The sequence below is a fragment of the Sus scrofa genome, chromosome 13, assembly GCF_054392235.1.
Source record: "Sus scrofa isolate SSC_HxYL_T2T_F1_AM1 chromosome 13, Sscrofa_HxYL_maternal_Yorkshire_Landrace_v2.0, whole genome shotgun sequence".
Classification (NCBI taxonomy): domain Eukaryota; kingdom Metazoa; phylum Chordata; class Mammalia; order Artiodactyla; family Suidae; genus Sus; species Sus scrofa.
Window position 1 is genome coordinate 223765575 of NC_139395.1, and position 23866 is coordinate 223789440.

The 23866-nt window shown below is 52.7% G+C and overlaps 1 protein-coding gene and 1 long non-coding RNA gene across 3 annotated transcripts in view; one reads left to right on the plus strand and one right to left on the minus strand.

The window, feature by feature from the left end:
* Positions 1–7540: 7540 nt before the first annotated feature.
* Positions 7541–23866, plus strand: part of COL6A2 (collagen type VI alpha 2 chain) — a 34162-nt gene continuing 17836 nt past the window's right edge. For both annotated transcript variants that reach the window (XM_084992360.1, XM_021082499.2), the window contains exon 1: positions 7541–7592. The gene's annotated coding sequence lies outside the window, so the exon portion shown is untranslated. The remainder of the gene's footprint in view (positions 7593–23866) is intronic.
* On the minus strand, positions 7556–19032 carry LOC146397942 (uncharacterized). The gene is made up of 2 exons (XR_014825285.1): positions 18947–19032; positions 7556–13511 (listed from the first exon to the last, which is right to left on the minus strand). It is a non-coding gene; the product is annotated as an uncharacterized LOC146397942 (long non-coding RNA).

Genomic DNA, 23866 nt, shown 5'->3' on the forward strand with positions numbered 1-23866 from the left:
TGCTAATTCATTTTGAACATGAAAGGAGGCTTTCTCTCTAACTTTGGGAAGCAGTTAAAGGTGTCCATTCTCACTCCTGCTCTTAGTGCTGCAGGGTTAACTGGTGCACAAATCTAAGAAAAGAAAAGACATTTAGGTTGGGAGTTCCCATTGTGGCGCAGCAGAAACGAACCCGACGAGGAACCATGAGGTTGCAGGTTCGATCCCTGGCCTCGCTCCGTGGGTTAAGGATCCGGTGTTGCCGTGAGCTGTGGTGTAGGTCACAGACGCGGCTCGGATCCCGCGTTGCTGTGGCTGTGGTGTAGGCCGGCAGCTGTAGCTCCGATTGGACCCCTATCCTGGGAACCTCCATATGCCACGGGTATGGCCCTAAAAAGACCAAAAAAAAAAAAAAAGGAAACATAAAGCAGAACTTCAGGAACGGTGGAGAGAGGACTTCTATGAATCCACGCCTTCGTAAAAGCAATGAAATCACTAGCAAAGTTATCTAAATTAACCTTTTCTGAGCTCTGGAGATTGACCTAAGGGTTACAACAATCTGAAGAGTTTATTCCAGAAAAGCTTCTGTACCTCGGGAAGAATAAACTACCGAAACATGTTATGTGAATAAACAGACCTCGAAACACTGTCAAGTGAGAGAAGCCAGACACAAGAGACCACACATGTGATTTCATTTATATGAAACATCCAGAAAAGGCAAATCTGTAGAGACGGAAGCAAACCTGTGGTTCTGTGGCCGAGGGTTCCCTGTAAGCGGGCACACGGGCTCTTACGGGGCCGGGGAAGCTCCAAAGCTGGCCTCTGATGATGGTGACGTCACTGGCCAAAAGCAGTGACTTGCACACCTGAAAAGGGTGAATTTGTGTTACGTAAAATATCCCTAAATAAACCTATGTTTTAAAACTATGCACAGCCCTTGCTACTCTCTCAGCTCTAGGGAGACAACACCTGGAACGCCAGACCCTCAAAGGAGCAGGGACCCTGGTAGACACGTCAGGCCCTCAGCTGGGTCACTTAGGAAGTTGGGCTCTAAACGTGAGAAGAAACTGGTGACGCATCAGCCTTCACAAAGCATAACCTGCATCTGAATTACATCCATCTCCGACTGGAAAATGGTGACCTGTCCCTAAACGTCACTGCCCACCAGAGTAAAGTTAAACCCTAGAAAAAAGGACATAAGGTTAAGAAGAGCCTCTACAGGTTTATATTTTGCTTTCTTTTAAAAAATATAGGAGCTCCCGTCCTGGCTCCGTGGAGACGAATCTGACGAGCATCCATGAGGACGCAGGTTCGCTCCCTGGCCCACTCCGTGGGTTAAGACTCCAGCACTGCCATGAGCCGTGGTGTAGGTCACAAACACGGCTCAGATCGGACGTGGCTGTGGCTTGGCAAGGTCTCGGCGCAGCAGAAATGAGGTTCCAGCAGTTAAGGCTCCGGCGTGGCCAGGAGCCAACGACGAGGCTCGGATCTGGCGCGTCTGTGGCTGGGGTGCAGGCGGCAACCGTAGCTCGGATTCAACCCTAGCCTGGGAACCTCCACATGCCACGAGTGCAGCCCTAAAAAGCAGAAAAGAAAAGAAAAAGGTCAAGCCTGAAGGACAAGTTAAGAGCAGACGCTGTGGAGGAGAGCGCCGGCGGTGGACGGGACCTGATGGAAACGGCTAGTGTGGAACTGACGGCCAGAAAGAGAAGACAGACAGAAGGGGCTGAGGCAAAATTTTCAGAGATAACAGTCAAGAATTTTCTCAAAGTGATAAAAGGCTCTACCGCAGATTCAAGAAAGGCATATGCGCATGTGCCAAAGAGGAGGGCTGCGAGGAGCACCAGACCCACGGGCGCGTCACCGTAAAACTGCCACACAGCAAAGGCGAGACGCAGCGGACAAGAAAGGCACATCGCCTTCAAAGGAGCAGCAGAAAGACAGGCCCCCCCAAACCTGGAGCCCAAGGGCAGCAGAACGTCTCTTTATCAGCCGCTAAATGGAATTCTTACCGGGGAAACGGGCTTCAAAGCGGAAGGGTAAGGAAAAAATTGTTGCGACAAGTGAAAATGGAGAAAATGTTTTGCCAACAGACTTGCTAAACTAAATACTAAGGGAGTGACAGTCGGCAGTCTCTCAAGTGGCCCCAGGGTCCCTGCAGAGCTGGGAGGTGACGCTCCCCGGTCGGGGCCTGCAGGGTGGGGGTCAGGGCCTGTGAGGGGTCTGCTTTCTATCCCACGCCCCGATGCACCTTTTCAATTTTGCATGATGAGCAAGTGTTATTTGCTCCAAAATAAATAAATGGTATTAAATAAACTTTCAATGTTAACCATTAGAAAAAACTTTAATTAGTACAATTTAAAAAGCAAAGCAAAATGATGTCTCAGGCGGATCCTAGCAGTTAAGGATTCAGCATTGTCACTGCTGTGGCTCAGGTTCGATCCCCAGCCCAGGAACTTCCACATGCTGTGGGTACAGCCAAAAAAATTTTTAAATTAAAAAAAAACAAAACAAAGGAAAGTCACACGGCTGACAAAGAGACACTCCTCCCCCTGTCAGACAGAGGCCCTGAGATGGGGGCGCCCCGGACCCCCGGGACCTGGCCTTCCTCCTCCCCCCAGAGGAAGCCAGGAGCCGTCATGACGCCGTGACCCCGCTGGTTGCAGCCCCAGGGTGTGGCTGCCTGGGGACCTCACCGCCCCGCAAGCCAGGCCAGCCCCTGGAGTGTGTGTCGGTGCGGTCCGCCTGTGCCAGCAGCAGCTGGACACACGACATCCTGGGACACTTTCAGTTCAATACAGCAGAGCTGCTCAAGAGGAGGCATAAATATCTTGAAGCGTTTTGAAAACGAATCCTTGTAGCTGAGGTGTACTCAGAGGTGGCCGAGGGGGAACCACCACTGCTGGTGGGATCAGAAATTCAAGACCAAGAGTTCCCGTTGTGGCTCAGTGGTAAAGAAGCCAACTAGTATCCCTGAGGATGTGGGTTCTGACCCCAGTCTTGGTCAGTGGGTTAAGGATCCAGTGCTGCCGTGAGCTGTGGTGTAGGTCGCAGACGCGGCTCAGATCCCGCGTTGCTGTGGCTGTGGTGTAGGCCAGCAGCTGTAGCTCCGATTTGACCCCCAGCCTGGGAACCTCCATATGCCGCAGGTTCAGCCCTAAAAAAGACAAAAGACAAAAGACAAAAAAAAAGTTCAAGACCTAGCGTTTCCTTCCCCCACCTGTCCCCCTTGAAAGCATCCGTCCCCTGTCTGTGAGGCTCTTGTGACACAGGGCACATTAGCTCAGGCATGTGCAGGGAGCTCTGTGGACCCCACCTCGGGGGCTGCTCCCCCCAGGCTTCACGTCCGGAGAAATGGCGTAAAGACCCTTCAGGAACACGCATCATGGCCAGGTCAGGTCGCTGGAGCTCACAGCCCCTCTCCAGCACGTGTCCCCCACCTGGCCACCGGGTGCCCTGGCCCTCTCGGGGCTCCCACTGGCAGTGAGCACAGGGGTGCATGCCAGCTGTCACGGTGCCCTAGTTGTCACCATACAAGCGCTCCATTGCCCAGCATCCCGTGAGGTTACTCCGGCTAGGGAGGTGGCTCTGGCTTAAAACAACAAAGGCGCGGCTCTCCCACCAACTTGGAGCTCGCACTGTGACACATGGGCTCCCCCGCATCGCCCGCTAAGGGCGGGGGCTGTGGCTTCTGGGTTGTCCCTGGGGAGTGGGAATTGTGCCGTCCGTGCCATGAGTGAGCCAGGGACATGTCAGTACACACCCACCTTCTTAACTGTGTCTCTGCAGCCACGACAGCAACGCCCCGCCACCCAGCACGGTCCTGCAAGGTGCCACATGGAACCACTTAAGGCTTCCCCTGCCTGAGGACATGTGGGCAGAGGACAAAGCGGTGCTTCCTGGTCCCGTCCCCCCCCACCCCACTCCCGCCCCCGGCCCTGCGGGGTAGCCAGGCCCACAGCCCAGGCTGCTCGCTCCTGCCCTGAGGGCTCCCGGGGTCTTTCTCCAGCAGTTGGCCGGCCTCCCGCACGACTGAGTCCAGACCCCCCTCACACCCGTCCCTGGAACGGGGCTGAAGGCAGCGGAAAGGCGGGCACGTGACGCTGCCATCCGGGTTCCTCCTGGGAACCTCGTGGGGCGCGAGCATCCGGTGCCAATCTCAGCCGGCCCTGCACCGGTGGGGCCCGAACCAGAGGCCGTCCTGGTGCCGACGGCAGCATGGGTCCAGGTTGGGGGGACTGGCTGGGGTGCCCTTCCGTATTCCTCTGCACCTCGTCATCCCCAAGCTGTCCCACCTCTGCCTGCAGGAGCGAGGGGACAGCGAGGGCCTGGCACGACCGTGGCCCTGCGCTCCCGCGGAGGAGGAACCACCCAAGGGCGAGGAGGGAGCAGGCCTTCTAGAACATCAGAACGAGCCCCTCTGGGCATGTTCCTGGGCTGATGAGGGGCGGGCTCTTGAGGCCCAAGGACAGTACAGGCCGATCGATGCCCCCAGACCTAAGTGGAGCAGGAGGCCTCACTGGTTTTCAGGAAACGAGGGGTGTCTGCACAGCTAGAGGACCCCAGGCACCCCAGCAGCCGAGGTGGGCTGGACCGGGGCGTGCTGAGGCTCTCGGGCCCCCTTGACTCTCCACAGAATCCCAGGGCCTGCAAGGCCTGTGTGGCCGGGGCTCAGGATTTACCTGCTCGGCTGCTCCAGGCCAGGCAGCGATCACCCTGCAGCACAAAGGCACAGGGGGCGGGCCTCGCCTCCACAGGCCAGGCAGCCCCGCAGGAAGGTGAGGTCGCCCTCCGGCCTGTCCCCTCCGCAGCTGAGGGCAGGAGCACGCGGGCGGCGTCTGTCTGCAGAGCTGAGCAGGGCGGCAAGCACGCCGGCCTCGAGCCAAGGCCGTTCCGCAGAGGAAGGGGCGGGAGCACAGTGTTCCAGCAAGGCCATCGAGCAAGGGCCCGGCCTCCCCTGACGGGTCCAGCCCAAAGCAGAGCCCGGCGTCCCCCGGCACAGACCTGCGAGGCCAGGCAGCCCCCTGCTAGGAGCCAGGACGTGTCTCCTAAAGGCCTCGCTCCAGAGCCGGGGCTGCAAGTGGGCCGGCCCCTCACAGCGCCTCTGTGGACCTCTTGCCTTCTGACCCTCCAGGCCTGTCCTCATCCAGGTTGCACGGGACTCGCCCCCAGCCACAGCCTGGCAGCCAGCAGACAGGCTGGGTGGCCTCCGATGAGGACACCCGCTGCATCCCAGCCCCGTCTTGAGGTCTCCGGTCTTCCTGGCCAGGGCCTGACTGTCCCAGGGCAGCGATGGTCAAGCAGCCGGCATGCCTGGGGCCCGGCCACCTCGCTGCCATTTCCAGCCACTGACCAACCCTCAGCTCTTCCCTGCAGGAGACGGGGGTTTCTTTTTCAGAGAAAGAGACCTATGGCTCCCCCTCTGAGCCTTTAACTGCTGGCTCACTGCCTCACAGTCCTGTGACCCCTCTGCTGGGCCATCAGCACAACTCAGTGCTGATCAGCCAGCAACCCCCCCACACACACACACACACACCTGCTTGTCACACCTGCAAGGCGCTCCTTCTAGTGGGACATCTTCCCAGCTCACCCCTGGTGGAACCTAGCCATCGGGCCTCCTCCTTGTGCCAAGGACGATCTGCTCTCCACCTACCAACCAGGACGGGGTCCTGCCTAACCCTCTCCTGCACTCCTGCGTTCCCTGGGGTCCTGGGAGGAGGAGGCCCCAAGGCAGGGTGGGATGTGACCAGAGTCCTGGGTCACAGCATCCAGGATCCAGGGAAGGAGGCTCGGTATGATGGGGTCCCCCAGACCAGAGCCGCTGGCTCTGGGTGAGAGAAGTGGCCGCCCTCGGAGCAGTTCCTAGACGGTCCTGGCTGTGTTGGTAGGGACACCCGGAGCCAAATTAATCCCTTAAGGGCTTTGGGTCTTGTTTTTGGCCCCGCGAGTAGCCCTCATGGGAAGTTGCCCCAGAGAGAGAGGAGGCGGGTCCAGGGGGACAGCTCCATGCAGGGCCCTCAGTCGGTGGTGCTCCAAGGACAGAACGCGGCTGCCACACTCATGTGCACCTGTGGACACACAGACACTCAGCACACGCTCCACACACACTCACACCCTCATACACAGACAGACACGCTCACACGCTTGTGTCCCACTCACCTAAGTGCTCCCTGCCCCCAGGCCCCACTGCGCACAGGAAAGGGCCCTGGGGAGGAGATGAGAGACTGGTACTGCCCAGGGCGGGCACTGGTGGGTGACCAGCCTGAGGGGCCTCTGGAGGCAGGAGCGGGTGGGAGGCAGTAGGCGGGGGCTGGGGCACAACAGCAGACGGGGCGTCGAGAGGCCCGGCCGCAGGGGTACGTGCCTCCCCCTCACACCAGGAAGCTGTCCCCCCTCTGCGTCAACAGTCACTCCTGCTGGGCTCACTGAGGACACAAAGACCCCTGCCCTGGGCCACCTTCCCTCCCACAGAAGGTGGGACTCAGCTGCACCAGAGTCAGCGTGCCAATGGCGGGGCTGCGAGCAGGGAAGGCGGGCACTTGGGGCACACCCAGGTGGCCAAGAAGCTCCAGGGTCTCTCTCCTCTTGGGGAGGGCGCTAAGTCAGAGATTTGCAAAGCTGTTGGTCTGAGGCTGCAGCCGTCCCCTCACTGCTGGGTCCCCTTCAGGGAGGGTGGGGGTGGGCCCTATGCCAGGGCCCAGGACCTCGCCCAGCCCTGCCTGCACCCCACCTCAAGGAGGAGCACTGGTCCTGGGGGGCTGACACTCCAGGGTGGGTGTGGGGTAGAGACCCTCCCCACCCGCTCCCAGACTCCGCTGAGGTAGGGACCTCACAGAGGCCCCAGCGCCCAGGCCCCAGCGAACCTGGGGGTTCCTCCGCCGAAGCCGGGGCCCTGTCAGTACCACCTCAGTCCCACCGGGAGTACTCGAGGCCGCCCTGCTCCTCCCCAGGCTGCCCTTCCCCTCTGAGGGCGGGGACACACGTTGTGACCCGTGGGTCACAGAGCTGAATGTCCCTAAACGAGGAAAAAGCCCCCAGCCTGGCTGGTCCTGAGCTGGCCGGGACCCTGGGCCTCCCAGGGCCGCTCCTCAGAGGGACGCGTGAAGGGCGAGTGGGAGTCCCCAGGCCCCGGAGCAGACGCCTCGGTCGCCAGGAAACGGGGGGTGGGCCGCAGTGGGCCGGGGACTTCAAGTCGGAACCGCAGCAGGAGGCCGGGGAGGTTCGGACCTCGACCTCGCCGGGACAGCTGGGCAGCCGCTCTCCCGCCCCCCGCCCTCTTGGCCACCTCCCCGGGCCCTCCCGTCCCCTCGCGCCCTTGTTCCGCCGCCTCCCGTCCCCTGGGATCCCCCTCTTGGTCCCCCGCCGCCACCCCTGGCCCCTAGGGTCCCCTCCGTCCCCGACCCGCCGCCATCCGCGTGGCCGCAGCGCCTCCCGGTGGCTGCGGTCGGCTGGGGGCGCGGGGCAGGGGGCGGGGGGCGGGGAGGGCGGGGCCTAGACGGCGGCCCCGCCCACGGCCCCGCCCGCCCGCCCACTGGGCCGCCGTCTCGCGCCGTCAGGACCCGGAGCCTCTGTGCTTGGGACGAGTCCGGCGGAGGCGCCCGACGCGCGGTCAGGTAAGGCCCGGAGCAGCGCGGACGGCTCGGTGCCGGACGCGGGGACTTTGCCGCCGCTCCTCCGTCGGGCGGCGCCCGCGTCGGTGGCCCCCACTTTCCCCGCCCGGCCTCGCTCAGAGCCCCCCAGCTCCGCGCCTCAGGCGTCTGGGTGCGGGGCCGTCCCTGCCCGGGGCCCCCATCTGCAGCCAGACCTTTGGCGGGTCCTGGGAGGTTTGGTTCTGTCTCTGGACTGGAGACACCTTCAGATTGAGGGGCCCCCACACGGAGCTGGGCACAGGGTCACCAGCGGTGCCGGCCCCTCTCCGCTGGGCTGAGAGAGAGCCGATCTCTCCCCCTGGAGGGATTGGCCCTGAGCATGAGCTCCAGAGGGGCCAGCCTCCCGGGCAGCAGGGGAGGGGGGAACCTGACACCCTCGGGGAGAACAGGGGGTGGGGTGTCTGAACCCCAAGAACAGGAGAGGAGGGGTCTCTGACGCCCCCAGAGAGAACAGGGGAGGAGGGGGTCTCTGATTCCCCAAGAACAGAAGAGAAGGGGGGTCTCTGACACCCCCAGGGAGAACAGGGGAGGAGAGGCTGTCTGAACCCCAAGAACAGGAGAGGAGGGGTCTCTGACACCCCCAGGGAGAGGGAGAGCAGAGGTCACAGCCCACCGTCTGCAGGAGCCCAGCCCGCCCCATTCCTCTGAGGCCGGAGGACATCCCCCAGGAGTCTGTGCAGGGAGCCCGGGCAGGGGCTGAGTGGGCACGGGGTGAGGCGGGAGCCAGGCTGACGGCCAGAACCACTCCCCTGCTGGGCGGTCCCCTCAGGCCCAGGACTCCTCACCCGCCCAGTGCCCAGGGGAGCTACTCAGCAGAGCCCGCACCCACTGGGGGTGGGGGCGTCAGCCACTGAGGGGACTCTGCTGATGCCAGTAACGGCAACGCCAAAGACGGCAGGACGGTGCCCGGGTGTGCCTGCATCCTGCCCAGGTCCCCTGGAATGCTGTCCCTGTACCAGGGAGGAAGCTGATGGCTCCCACACCCACAGGCCACCCAACTGTCCCCAAGGAAAGGAGCTTTCTCACAGATTGACTCCCAGGAAGAAGGAGGCTTGAGGTCCCCAGATTTCCCGGGTTTTTGGTTTTGTTTTTTGTCCTGTTTTTCTTTCCCAGTGAAGGAGCTCTGGCCTGGAGGCCATCTTACGCTGGGGGTTATTCCCCGCCTGCCTCACCAGGGCTTGGATGCGGGCGGGACATCTGGGGCTCCCAGGAGGCGGGGGGAGTCTGCCTGCCTTCTGCCACTTGGAGGCAGGAGAGCTGGGCAGGGGAGAGGGCCTGGGTCCCCGGGGCATAGGTGACTGGAAGGGCTGGCCACGAGGGGCCCAGGTGCGTCCCCTCTGCAGGATGTTGGGCTCAGTGGGCCACCGGACCACTCTGGCCACTGCAGAGCTGCCGCCCGGGGCTGATGAAAGTGGCCTGGGAGGCCTGTGGAGGCCACAGCAGGGCGGGCAGTTGTTGGGCACGTCTGCAGTAGAAGCAACGTCCAGGAGGAAAGCTGGGCTCGGTGCCAGTCGCCCTGCCTCGCCCATCTGCACCCACCTGCCTCCTCTCTGGCCACTGCTTTCTCATCCGCAGAACAAAGTCAGACGTCAGAGCACCGCCCCCTTAAGGCGAGGGCTGCTGGGGATCTCCAGGCACACGGTGTCACCAGACCTTGTGTGCAGCTTTATGAAGCCGGGAAAATCTAGCTCTTGTGGTTGTTTTCAGAAAAACTCAAAGAGTTTGATTCTTTCCTTTTAAACCTGGACTCATTGGCCCAGGTTCCAATGAGTCAGTCCTTCCCATGGCTTCTTTCAAACATCTGTGCAAAGGCAGGGGCACCCTGGTGTGGGGCCACCTGCAGAGAAGCAGGCTTCGAGGGCGCTGCTCATGAAACAGGACGTGGGGGGCGGCCCGCACCCTGGAGCATGTGTTGGGGTTGGGCCATGTCATACAGCAACACCGGCAAAGACCAGACGCGGATCCACCCAGGGGATCCGAACACGTCAGCACACGCTGCACCACTCCAGGGGTGGCCTCCTGGTGGCCCGTTGTAGACTCTGTGACGCCTGGATGGGGATGCCGGTTGTGAGGGCCTCTGCTCCCAGGAGAGCAGAGTCTGGGTCAAAAGTTCTGAAAAGTGTCAAGACTTGCAGACCTGTCGCCAGAGCCACCAGAAGCGCGGAGGCGGGCCCGCGCTCGGTGTGGGCAGTGTCTCTCGGGTCGTCGAGGGAGGGCGCCTTGCTGCTGTGTCCGCAGGTCCTCGGCTTCTGTGCGGCTCCGTCACTGACCGTTTCACTGCCGTCACTTTCCTGGGGAGGATCTCCCATGTTCTTCGTGCTCATTTTCTACTAATTTGTAAGGGTTTTTTCCCCTGATTTTTAAAAATTGTGGTGAAATGCACATAACATAAAATCCACCATCTGAACCGTTTCTGAGCGTTCAGTCCAGTGGTGCCAAGCACACTCATACCTTTGTTTCATCACCATCCATCCCCGGAACTCTCTTCATCTTGGAAAACTGAAACTCTGTGTCTCTGGACCCTCACTCCCCAGCCCCCGCTCCCCGGCAGCCACCGCCCGACTCTCTGTCCCTGTGGTTTCTGCGATGCTCTGAGTACCTCTGATGAGTGAATCACACAGTATTTGTCCTGGCCACTGCGAAGCTGCCGCCCGGGGCTGATGAAAGTGACCTTATTGCACTCAGCATAACGTCCAGGTTCATGCATGTCGTAGCCCGTGTCAGAAGCTCCTTCCTTTTAGGCTGAATCATGCCCCGCTGTGTGGACGCACCCCGTCACGCCTACCTGTTCATCCGTCAGTGGATGATGGGGTTGCTCTCACATCAGTTACACCACTGCCAACGGTACAAAGAGCTCTTTGAAACCCTGCTTTCAGGTCTTTTTGAGAACATCTATTCCCAGTAGCAGAACTGCTGGATCGTATGGTAATTCCATTTTTTCTTTCTGAAGAATCACCATATTCTGTTTTCCATCCAGCTCTGCCATTTCCCCACCAAAGCCCATCTCCCTTTATCCTCTCCAGCACTAGTCCTTTCCTGCTTTTTCACAGGATCGCCTAAGGAGCGTGAGGTGGTATTCATTGTAATTTTGATTTGCAACTTGATTCATTGTAATTTTCATTCCTTTGTAAATTTGATTTCCCTAATGATGAGTGTTGTTGAGCATCCTTTCATGTTGTGTTAGCCATTCGTACAGCTTCTTTGGTGAAATGACTGTTCAAGTCCTTTGCCCATTTTTGAATCAGGTTGTTTGGGGTTTTTTGGTTGTTGAGTCTCCGTTCTTATATTCTTATATTCTGGATATTAATCCCTTATCAGATATATGATTTGCAACTATTTTCTCCAATTACATAGGTTGCCCTTTTGTATTCTTTGGCCACAGCTGTAGCATGTGGAAGTTTCTGGGCCAGGGAGCCAATCCAAGCCCCAACTGCAGCAACGCCAGGTCCTTAACCCACTGTGCCACAGTGGGAACTCCAATGTAGATTGCCTTTTGACTCCGTGGATAGTGTCTTTTTTTATTATGATGAATTTGTTACTAAAACCAACTGTCGACTGTAAATGACAGACTCTATGCTCTTTTTTACTCACTTTGGACATTAATGACTGGACCCAGGGAGTTCCTGTTGTGGCACAGCGGAAACGAATCCGAGTAGGAACCATGAGGTTGCAGGTTCAATCCCTGGCCTTGCTCCGTGGGTTAAGGATCCAGCATTGCCGTGAGCTGTGGTGTAGGTCGCAGACACGGCTCGGACCTGGCGTTGCTGTGGCTGTGGTGGAGGCTGGCAGCTGTGGCTACGATTAGACCCCTGGCCTGGGAACCTCCATATGCTGCAGGTGCGGCCCTGAAAATACAAAAAAAAAATAGGAACCAGAACTGCAGCGGTGACACCGGGCCTAACTCGAGCAGCAGTGACTCTCGCCATCATGGGCGATACCTTCCCTTTTTTTCCAGGGTTTTCTGTGGGAGGGAGGAGCACCCAGTGTGGGCTGAGAACTTCTGAAAATAGGGAGAAGAGCCTGAAATACTCCGACCTTGGCGGCACTGACATGCTGAGCAGTATTTGCGGACACTGGTCATGCCTGGGGTCACCAGGTTAAAACCTTTCCACTGTTTCCCGGGCGACAAGTCCGACTAAGGAGTCCACCGCTCTGGGGGCTGCCAGGGAACTGGCGGTGCCCAGACAGCCGGCAGTGCCTCCGGCGCGGAGCCCCGCGGGCAGGGAGGGCTCACTTTTGCTCGCGGGGCCTCTCCTCCGGCTTTCCTCTCTCTGCCCCGTCCTCTCCTTCCAGCGCCAGCGCCCGCGCCCGCGATCGTGAACCGGCTTCGACCTCTGCCCTATCTTGCGCTCTCAGGAGTGGTCCTAGCGGGGCGTCGCTCTTCCGTGACCCCCAGACAGCGGTTCTGAAGCGGTACCGCGCCCTTTGGTGAACTGCGTTGGTTCGTTGTGCAAAAAGCAAGCTCATGTAAAAGGGGAGAGCCTTGAGGGCAGAAGCTGCCAACTCCCCAAGTCCCCGTCCCCCTCACGGCCTGGCTGGCCGTCCCCCTGCTTGGTCCCCTCGTGGCTCCTGACAGCCTCATGGCCAGGAAACACACCCGGGGAGAGGGTTCCGTCAAACATGTGCCGTCTTTGCGCCCGAGTGGTGTCTGCATCCGTCAGAGCTGTCCCCTAACTTGTTGAGCCTGTTTAAAGGTTTGTCATGTCTCTGAGTCCGTTTGGGCTGCTGACAACAGGAGCAGGACAGCAAGTCCCACTCTGGGTTTAAAAGCACCCGTTCCCCACCTTTCAAAAGTCAAACCCTCGCAGGTCAACACCAGGAAGCTGCCCTCCGGGCTCAGGACCTCGGAGAGCCCCCGCACGTGCTGTGACTCGGCCAGGTGACACAAAGCTGTGTTCGGTCTGCATTCACGGTCCGTGATCACAGCCAGACCAGCCAGCGCTGCGGGGCTTCTCCCTGAGGAATACACAGCACTGAAGCCCTTTTCTCTGGGTCCAAGTGGGACGGGCGCCTCCGTTTCTGAAAGTGCAGCCGGGCAACCCACTGGTCATTCTCTTCTGTCATTTTGTTTCCACTCTTTTGTTGCAACTACTTTGACTCCATTTTGCTCTGATGACTATTGCCAGACATCATTTCAGATCCACTGCCAGCTGCAAACATTAGCAAGTAAAGCATTAGGCATTCCTTGAATTCTCCAGCATTTTGTTCTTGTGAAAATGTCCGGTGCCCATTCGCCTGAGGTCAGACCTTGAAGGCCTTCTCCAGATGCTCGTCTGTCTTCAAAGGCTCAAAGACTCCTCTCGTTCCTCCTGCCCTTCGGTAACAGGCCCAAGTCTAGTACTCATGTTGTGTGTTTGAAAGTCAAAATAAGGATCAAGAGCCGGACTGGCTGCTAGGTCCTTGCTTTCAAAGCCCTTGGGGGACATTCCAGAGGGTGGCACATAGCGAAGCTGCCCTTCCCGTCCCGAATTCCCATTACCTTGGCTCTGGGTGGACTTAAAGGCTCCACATGCTGGGTCCTGGGTCCACACCCGCACGTCCCACCTCATAGCCCCAGAGCCTCAGCGTCCACCCCCACCCCACCCCCGACTCCCCGCCCAGCAGAGGCAGCTCCACCCACAGTGAGCTGCTCAGACCCCGCCCGAAGCAGTGGAGGCGGGAAAGGAGGGCCCTGGGCCAGTGTCTTGTGATGCACATTTTTTTTAAACTTTCATGAAATCCAGTTTATCTATTTTTTTCTTTATTTGCTTGTGCTTTAGGTGTCATATTCAAGAAAGCATCACCAATCTAATATTGTGAAGATTTTGCCTTATGTTTTCATCTAAAAGTTTTGTATATTTTTTCTTTTTCCTTTTTTTATTTTGGTCATTTTTGTCATATTTCCTAGGGCCTCACACGCGGCATATGGAGGTTCCCAGGCTAGGGGTCTAATCAGAGCTACGGCTGCTGGCCTACACCACAGCCACAGCAACGCGGGATCCGAGCCGCATCTGCAACCTACACCACAGCTCAGAGCAATGCCAGATTCTTAACCCACGGAGCAAGGCCAGGGATTGAACCGGCAACCTCACGGTTCCTGATCGGATTCGTTAACCACTGAGCCATGACTTTTTAGGAAAAAGTTTTATGTATCTAGATCTTTCACTTAAATCCTGGATCTGTTTTGGTTGATTTTTGTGAATGGTGTTGGGTGAGGTCCAGCTTCACGCTTTTGTGTGTGCGGACCCGTCTTCTCATTCTAAGAACAGGTCCCTCTTGGTCATGATGGTTAATCCTTTTTCTACTCTGTTGAATTCTGTTTGCTAATATTTTGTGGAGGATTTTTGTATCCATGCAGATAAGGGGGTATTGATCTGCACTTTTCTTGTGTTATCTTTGTCCGGCTTTGATATTAGGGTAATGCTGATTTCATAGAATGAATTTAGAGGTATTCTCTTCTATTCAATTGTTTTTGAAAAGTTTGAGAAGTATTGATGTTAGTTCTACTTTAAATGGTTCATAAAATTCAGCAGTAAAGCCACTAGGTCCAGGGCTTTTCTTTGTCAGAATATGTTCAGTTACTGATTCAACCTCCTTACTAGTTGTAGGTCTCTTCAGAATTTCTAGGTTGTTCCCTTGTGGCATGGCAGGTTAAGGAGACAGCATTGCCACAGCTGTGGTGCAAGTTGCACCTGTGGCAAGGTTCAATCCCTGGCCCCAAAACCTGCACATGCAATGGGAGAAGCCGTTAAAAAAAAACATACAAATGTCAGTTTTGGGAGTTCCTGCTGTGGTGCAGTGGGTTAATGGCACGGCTTGTCTCTACGGCATCGTCCATTCAATCCCTGGCCCAGCACGCTGGGTTAAGGATTCAGCTGAGGATGCCAGCTGAGGATCCAGCATTGCCGCAGCTGTGGTGTGGGTCGCAGATGCGGCTTGGATTCAGTCCCTGGCCCAGGAAGTTCCATATGCCTCAAATACGGCCAAAAAAAATTCTATTCCTTCAAGGTTTTGTCCTTGTGGGTTTGCGTCTCAGGAATGTGTCCATTTTGTCCGCGTCGCCTGATTTGTTGGCATGCAATTAATTGAGTGTTCTGTCAAATCAGGGGTAGCCTCCCTTTTCATTTCCGGATTTAGTACTCTGAGTCTTCTCTCTTCTTTCTTAGTCCATCTAGTAAAGGTTTGTCCGTGTTGTTGATCTTTGTGAGGAATCAACATTTAATGATTGCCTTTCATTGGTTTCATTGATTTTTCTCCTTTGTTTTTCTGTTATTGATTTCATTTATCTCTAACCTTTATTGTTTTTTCCCTTCTGTTGCTGTCTAATTTGTGCTTCTTTTTCTAGTTCCTTAAGCTGTAAAGTTAGGGTGCTCATTTGAGATCTTTCTTGTTGTTTATGTAAACATTTAAAGCTGTAAATTTTCTACTTCATGTTACTTTCACTTTCTTTCATCGATTCATGTGTCTTGCTCTCAGTTTTCTCAGTCTCTGAGTAGCTTCTAATTTCCCCTGTGATTCCTCTTTGACCTACTGGTTGTTTAAGAGGGAGTTATTAATTCCCATAGTTTTGCGAATTTTCTGGTTTTCCTTCTGTTACTAAAGATTTCTAAAGTTATCTCATTGTGATGAGAGAAGATACTTTGTATGATATTTTCTTTCTAAATCCGGTGAGGCTGCCCTTGTTACACTGTTGTGTCAGCTTTTAACCCCTTATTGGTCGTATCCTTTGCAAATGCTTTCTCCCACTCAGTAGTTTGTCTTTCCGTTTTGTTGATGGGACCAAACTAAATTAAAAAGCTTTTGTGCATGTGTTTATTTTTGCTTTTCTCCCTTTGTTTTAGGAGAGGGATCCAAAAACAAATAATGCTGTAATTTATGTTCCTTCTGTTTTCCTCTAGGAGTTTTATACTACCAGTCTTCCAGTTAGGTCTTTAATCCGTTTCGAGTTTATTTTTGTATATGATATTACAGAATATTCTAATTTCTTTCTTTTGGGTTTAGCTGTCCAGTTCTTCCAGTACCATTATTGAAGAGACTGTCTCTTCTGCATTGAATTTTCTTGCTTCCTTTGTCATAGATTCACTGACCATAAGTGTGTGGGTTTATTTCTGGGCTCTCCGGTCTCGTCTGTTGATCTGTGTGTCTGTTTCTGTGCCAGTACCATTCTGTTTTGATTACTGTACTATGAGCACAGTCTGAAATCAGGGAGTGTGATTCCTCCAGCTCTGTTCTTCTTCAAACTAGTGCTATTGTAGCTTTGGTTTCTAACTCCACATTTTGTTTATTCATAATTTAAAGGGTCTATGTGTTAAAAATAATATGTGCTTGTGTTTTGAGGACACATAAGGTATAAATATGTGATTTGTGACACCAGTAACTGAAAAGGATGTGGAGGAAGCTTTTGAAGGGGCAGATTTTTTTGTGTGTTACTGAAGTTAAGCTGGTATAAATATGCACAAAAACAAATGAGGGATGGATGTAAATGTTTTACTACAAAAATCAGCTACATACAGAAGAAGAGAGTAATGCAGGAAATAAGGAACAAAAAAGATGTAAGACAAATAGTAAAGAAATAGCATTACTGCAGAAGTAAGTCTCTCCTTATCGGTTACTTTAGTTGTAAATGGATTAAATCCTCCAATCAAAAGACAGAGACTGGCCAAACAGACTCAAAAAATGAGATCCAACTACGTGCTGTCTACAAGAGAGTCACTTCAGATCCAAAGACATACATAGGTTGAAAGTGAAAGGATGGGAAATGTTTTTCCATGCAAATAGGAACCAAAAGAAAGCAGACACAGCTGTACTAATACCAGATAAAATGGACTTTAAATCAAAAAGAGTTACAAGTGACAAAGACGTTATATATTAATGAAAAGTTTAAAACAACAAAAATATTACAACTGTAAACACACAATAACAGGCCATCAAAATTTTTAAACCTTAAGATTATGCAATCTTTTTTTTTTTTTTGTCCTTTTTTTTTTTTTTAAGGCCACACTTGCAGCATTTGGAGGTTCCCAAGCTAGGGGTCGAATCACAGCTGTAGCTGCTGGTCTATGCCACCACCATAGCAACGCCAGATCCAAGCCTCTTCTGTGACCTGTTCCATGGCTCATGGCAATTCCAGATCCTTAACCCACTTAGCAAGGCCAGGCTTCGAACCCACAACCTCATGGTTCCTAGTCGGATTTGTTACCCACTGAGCCACAACAGGAACTCCAGATTATGCAATCTTTTTTTTTTTTTTTTTGTCTTTTTGTCTTTTTGCCATTTCTTGGGCCACTCCTGAGGCATATGGAGGTTCCCAGGCTAGGGGTGGAATCGGAGCTGTAGCCGCTGGCCTATGCCAGAACCACAGCAACACGGGATCCGAGCCGCGTCTGCAACCTACACCACAGCTCTCGGCAACACCGGATCGTTAACCCACTGAGCAAGGGCAGGGACCGAACCCGAAACCTCATGGTTCCTAGTCGGATTCGTTAACCACTGCGCCACGACAGGAACTCCAGATTATGCAATCTTGATCATACATTGGGAAGATGATCGCCTGGCTCTTGGTCTATTTTCACTCTGCACGTGTAGCTTCGTTGTAATGAAGATGATGTGGGAACCCAGTTATGAAGAGTGTGGACTCAGAATCATGTTGCCTGGATTTGGACATCAGCTATTAGCTGAGCACCTGGGACAGGTACCTGTCTCGGTCTCAGTTTCCTCATCCGTGAATTGGGGATTCTAAGCACCAATGTCTGAGAGCTGTTATGAGGGTTAAAAGAAAAGATGTAGCAAAATGTCTGGTGCAGAGTAATTACAGAAAATGTTTCACCGTCATTTCTTTCTTTTTTTTTTTTTTTTTTTTTTTTTTTTTTTTTTTTTTTTGGTCTTTTTGCCATTTCTTAGGCCACTCCCGAGGCATATGGAGGTTCCCAGGCTAGGGGTGGAATCAGAGCTGTAGCCGCTGGCCTACACCACAGCCACAGCCACGCGGGATCTGAGCCACGTCTGCAACCTACACCACAGCTCACGGCAACGCCGGATCCTTAGCCCACTGAGCAAGGCCAGGGACCAAACCCGCAACCTCATGGTTCCTAGTCGGATTCGTTAACCACTGAGCCACGACGGGAACTCCCGACTGTCATTTCATCTTTTCTATTTTCTTTGAGACTTTTTGGTGCACGTTTTTTTTGCACTCAGTTGCTTCCGTTTCCTGGACTTTATTTGGGTGAGGTGGGATTATTGTGTTTCCAGTCACATCGTGAGCCCTCTTTCCAGACTCCTCTCACTGCTCTGAGAAGCAGCTGTCTCCTTTCCTCAGCTCTCATACGGTGTTATCGCATTTGTGTGTGGTCTGTTGGCCATTCCAGCACCAAACCCACAAATTCTTCGTTACTGTCATTATATTCCGTTATAGCTCTTGATACTTTCATCATCCTTTGTTTTTTTATTTTTCTGAGCTACTCTTATTCCAGGTGAATCCTAGATTCATTTCGTCAACATGCAATAGCAAAAAAGCAAAAGCTTTTCTTGGAGGTCTTAATCAAAATTACGTTCAAGTGTGGATTCAGTTAGAAATAACTCATATTCTTACATAGTGAGTCTTCATCCAGAAACAAGATCTCCTCCTCCGTTGGGTTCCTTAGAAATTGGGGGAGGACCACTCCTAAGTCTTGTGCATTCCCAGATTCCTGTTAAGTTTATTCCTTGGATTAATGTTGTTTTTCTTGCTAGCGTAAATAGCATTTTTCCATTACATTTTCTAGCTGCTTGTTGCTGATAGAAGAAAATCTATAGACTTTTTAAAGCATTTTTCTTATAACTGCCTCATTGAATCGTCCTTTCTCTCTCCCTTAATTTTGTTCAGTTGACTTTATTGGGTTTTCTAGGTGGATTGTCGTATCTTTAATAAGAACAGGTCCCATCTCTTCCTTTCCAGGATTTATACTCTTTTCCTTTTTCCTCTCTTATTGTGTTGGCTTCCAACAGAACAGTGAATGATAGAGTGAGATCAGCACTCTGTCATTTTTGGTTTTTTATTTTTCATACTATAACGGTCATTCTTCAAGAGAGGGGTTTTTAATCCAGAGTCAGTTCCGTGGATGGACCCTCTGAATTAATGAAGAAAAAAATTTCTGGGAGTTCCCGTCGTGGCGCAGTGGTTAACGAGTCCGACTAGGAACCATGAGGTTTCGGATTCGTTCCCTGGCCTCGATCAGTGGGTTAAGGATCCGGCGTTGCCGTGAGCTGTGGTGTAGGTTGCAGACGCGGCTCGGATCCTGCGTTGCTGTGGCTCTGGTGTAGGCCGGTGGCTACAGCTCCGATTGGACCCCTAGCCTGGGAACCTCCATATGCCGCGGGAGCGGCCCAAGAAATAGCAACAACAATGACAACAAAAGACAAAAAGACAAAAAAAAAAAAAAAAAAAAAGATTTCTGTATATGAGTAATCCGTGTGTTTATGTCTGGCAAAATTGTCCAGATTCTTAAAGCAGCCAGTGACCCACAAAGATAAGGAACTCTATTTTAGCTTTTGTGTAAAATTTGGTAGTGGCTATCGATTTAAAATTTTTATCGTTTATCATGTTAATCCAACTCCTAAGGTTCTTATGAGATTTTGCGTTTTAAAAAAAAATCACAAGTAGATGTTTGGGGGTTCCGCTAGAGCAGTTACCCACATAGCTCAGTGTTAATGCCCTTCACTTTACCATGCTTTGCGGATATTTTGGTTTTTACAAGTCGAAGGTATGTGGCAACCCTGCATCGAGTAAGTCTAGGCATTTTCCCAATGGCATTTTCTCACTTTATGCCTCTGCCACATTTTGAGAATTCTTGCAATATTGTATGCTTTTTCATTGTCATCTTGTTACGGGGACCTGCGGTCAGCAGTCTTTGATGTTACTATGATAGCTCACCGGAGGGCAGATGGTGGTTAGCGGTTTTAGCAGTAAGGAATTTCTAATTGTTATAAACATCATTTTTTAAGATATAGCACCATTGCACACAGTAGACAATAACATAAACATAACTTTGATATGCGCTGGGAAACAAACAAAAAAATTCCTGCCACTCCCTTTTCTGTAGTATTTGCTCTATTCTGGTGGTCTGGAACCAGATTCACAGTATCTGTGAGATATGCCTATACGTTATTTTCTTTTTATATTGATATGATGTACATTCACGTATTTCCTCAGAGGGCATCATTATTTTCATCTTAGCTGATAGATTTTATTTTTCTAACACCAGTTAGGATTTTTGCAACTATGTTCCAAAGTGAGGTTTATCCTAAAGTTCTTTTTAGGGATATCTTTTTTATTAAGTTTTGCTCTTAGGATTTTCCAAGTTTAAAAATGAATTGAAAAGAATCTTATCTTTTTCTGTCATAATAAGTTAAATAGCAGAGAAGCATTTGTTCTTGAAGATGCAAAGGCTGTTTGGGCCAGAGCCTTTGAGAGTGTATTTCCTTCCAGCCTTTCCATTCTTCCTGAAAGGCGAGACCACATCCCAAAAATGGTCTTTCATTCTCATTAGCTTAAAGCTGCTCTTCTATGTTTTTAAAAACGAACAATAAAAAAACCTCTTCATCTACCATTATTTTACTTATTCTTAAATGTGCATGTTTCTATATTTCTGCTTCATCATTTTTATTTTCGCTTAGACTTGCTAAAATCTTTTTCTATTTTACTGGCCTTTTTGAAGTACCAGCTCTAAGATATATTTATTATTCTACTGTGGGTATTTTTAACCACTTGATTTATTTTTCTCTCTCGCTTTCCTGAGGTTTATCCCATTAAATTTTTTTGTCTCTAGTTTCTTTAACCACATGCCTAATTTGTTCCACTAATATTTTATAACATAAAACCTCAAAGGCTATGTATTTTCCTGTGACTATAGCTTTGGCCTTCTCTCATTTGTTTTTAGGTGTACATTATCATTGTCACTTATTTCTACGTAGCTTTTGCAAAATTCCTTGCAGAACTTTTTTTTTTTTTTTTTGTCTTTTTAGGGTTGAACCTGCAGCATATGGAAGTTCCCAGGCTACGGGTCAAATCAGAGCTGTAGCTGCTGGCCTACCCCACAGCCACAGCAACACTGGATCCTTAACCCACTGAATGAGGCCAGGAATCAAACCCACGTCCACATGGATAGTAGCAGGGTCTGTTACCACTGAGCCACGGCAGGAGCTCCCCCTAGCGGAACTGTGTAAGGAATGGTGTAGGGGTGGCATAGCCGCAAGCCCGTCTACATCCGAGATGTGAATCCTTGTGCATGAAGAGAAGGAAACTGGGAAGCCGCCCTCGGGTCGTTGCGTTTGCCTGTCGGAATTCCGAATCACTGTCTCATCACCTTTCTGTACTGTCTGGAGGGAGCGTCTGATGCCCACGGGCATGACTTACTGCTGTGTGAGAACGTTCCCCAGAACCCAGTAAGCATTTACTATCGCACAATTTCTTTGCATCGGGAATTCAGGCGAGGCTTAGCTGGACGGTTCTGGCTCAGGGTCCCTCAGCAAGTGCCGTCAGGATCCTGGCCAAGGTCTTGGTCATCAGAAGTCCATGGCTGCTTCTAAGGCGGCTCCCTCTCTGCTCTCTGCTGCCCCGTTTCCTCGCCTCGTGAGCTGCTGCACTGGCTGCTTGAGAGTCTTCACGTGACGGCAGCCGGCTTCCCACTTAGTGAGCGATTCAAGGGAGAACCAGGCAGAAGCCCCCCTGGCTTTTATGACCCAGCGCCGGCACTTCTGCATTACCCTGTTGGGGACACAGGCCAGTGACACCTCAGTGTGTGAAGAGACACTAAGGGCAGGAATCTCTGCCAGCCAGAGGCATTAGGGCCCCCTTGGAGGCTGCATACCCCAGGCCAAAATGATGGGCGTTTTTCTCTATTTTAGTGTTGCTATTGTGCTCTCCCCCCGGGTAGATATTTTTAGAATTTTTCATTACATTTGAGAGAAAGATTGTCCACCCGGTGCAGTTTATCATATGTGCGTTAGTGTGCAGTGTGAGGTGTATGATTGTGTGGTGTGGTGTGTGGGGGGGTGTTTGTGTGTGTGTGTGTGTGGTGTGAGTGTTAGTGTGTGGTATGTGTGTATGGGAGTGTGTGCTATGTGTGCAGTGTGGTGTGTGTGCATGCACACGTGGAGAACAGTGCCAAGCTGGGCGCAGTCTCCCTGGTGCCTCGGTTCCCTCCTCCGTCACCTGCAGGGGACAGGATCTGGTAGGACTCATGGCGCCCTTGCCGGGGTCTCTCCCCCGTGGGGCAGCAGGGTCAGGGGTCATGGAGGACGAAGCTGTGCCCACATCCCAGTGCTCGGCCCTGACTGGCCCCTGACTAGGGTCCCAGAGTGGCCCTCACCAGTGTTGATGGCTCTGGACCCTCGGCTCTGACTCCCTTTGGCTTCCAGGTGCCTCAGAGCCCCTGGACCCACCTTGTTAGCTCCCACCCCAATTGCGTGTTGGCCCCCCAGCCGCCCTAAACCAGCCTCCTCTCAGCCAGGAGCTCCCTTCCTCTCAGCACTTCCCTCAGTCTGGGGCATATCTGTCACCTCCTGCAGGAAGCCCTCCTGGATTTCCTGACGTTCCCACTGAGTTCACTTTAATCTTGGCGACTGTTGGCACCCTGCAGGGTCATGTGCCGGAGGGCAGCTCCAGCAACCAGGGAATGAACGGCGTTGGCTTTTGCAACGGAGGCAGCCTCTTTGTCCCTTCTTTCAGGGCGCTGGACTGCTCAGAGTTTATTGGCATAAGTGGTTGATTATATAGACAGTTTTTCACTACAGATTACATCACAGTGTTAAAAGTACGTTGGATAACTATTAGGCTTTGTTTTTTGGTCACATGGTACAGTAGCAATACGTCATGTTTTAAAATCTTCAACTGAAGTAAATGGAGTGAGTACAATTCAAGGACAAACAGGTGCAGCCTATCATGTGGGAAGGAGGAGACCCAGCACAAACCATCTCATGGCAGCCAGTTCCCACAAGCTGAAGCTACAGACGCAAAAATCCCGTCTTCAGACTAGTGTCTATCTTCAAAGCGTTCTTGGCAGGGAGACAGTGTGGGAACATACAAATCAACTTAGCCAGCTACCGCTAAAAGTTTCTAAACTCAAGGACAAAACTCACAGCTGGGTTTCTTTTGATCAAGAATAATATATGTCTAACTTCTATAGACCTCATTAAAATCCTAACTCTAAAGTGTGCTGTATAACTAGTTAGTAGATAAACACTATGTTTTAATTAAGTTGGATTTGAATAGGGGAAAGTCCTCCAGGATGAAATTCTTGTTATATTATTGTTGTAATTTTGTTAAATCGCAAATCACCACAGGAAAATAAGAATGGGAAATAAGAATGATAAGCAAATAATCAGGAAAGTCTGAGGAAAACTGAATAACAGATAAAGCAGCAGGAACGACTGGGTCACCCAGAAACAATCCATGTTCTCGCCGCAAACGTGGAAATTGTTTTCCCGGGAAGCCCCAGTTCTTCCCCATCAGCATCAACGTGAGAGCCGCGTAACCTGAGGCCTGCCCTGGGCTTGCACCGCACAGGCAGGCTTCAGCCTGCCCTCGGTTTTTCACCGTACAGGCAGGCTTCTATCCTGACCAGAAGCCCACCCTCGGCTTGCACCGTTCAGGCAGGCCCCTTTGTCTGATTAGGAGCCTGCCCTCGGTTTTGCACCGTTCAGGCAAACTGCCTTCCTCGGCTCCTTGTATCTTCTCGGCTCCCCGCAGTCATGACTGCTAACTGCAGAGTCACAAGCTAGCTCTTAAGCTAACCGTGACCCCATGCCCAGGGGAGGCAGGACCAGGACCTGTTCACCCCTGACTATGTCAGGATAGCCCGTCTCACCTTAAGCCCGAGTGTAGTAACACCTGCCCCACGAATGTACCTCCTCTCAGCAGTGTGAGGTTTCCACAGTGCTGAGGGCATCACCAGGAAGACTGACCAGGGTGCCCCGACGCCTCCGCTTCCCCGCCGACTCTCCAGGCACCACCTCTCGCCCAGCCGTGCGGCCCAGGCTGCCGGCAGGGCCCTGAGCCCGCAGCGGGTCTGTGTCTTCAGCAGCTTCACCCTCTGTTCCAGGGGCTCCGAGGGGCAGTGGGGGTTTGTGTGAACCAGGTTGCAGGGTCCCCACCAGAACAGCAGGGCGACAGGCCCCTTCCTCGCCCTCCCGCAGAGAGTCCCCTCAGGCGTGGGGTGGCGGGGAGGGCCGCGAACATCCCACAGAAAGGAGCCCAGAGCCCGTGGCCTCTGCACCCACCTACG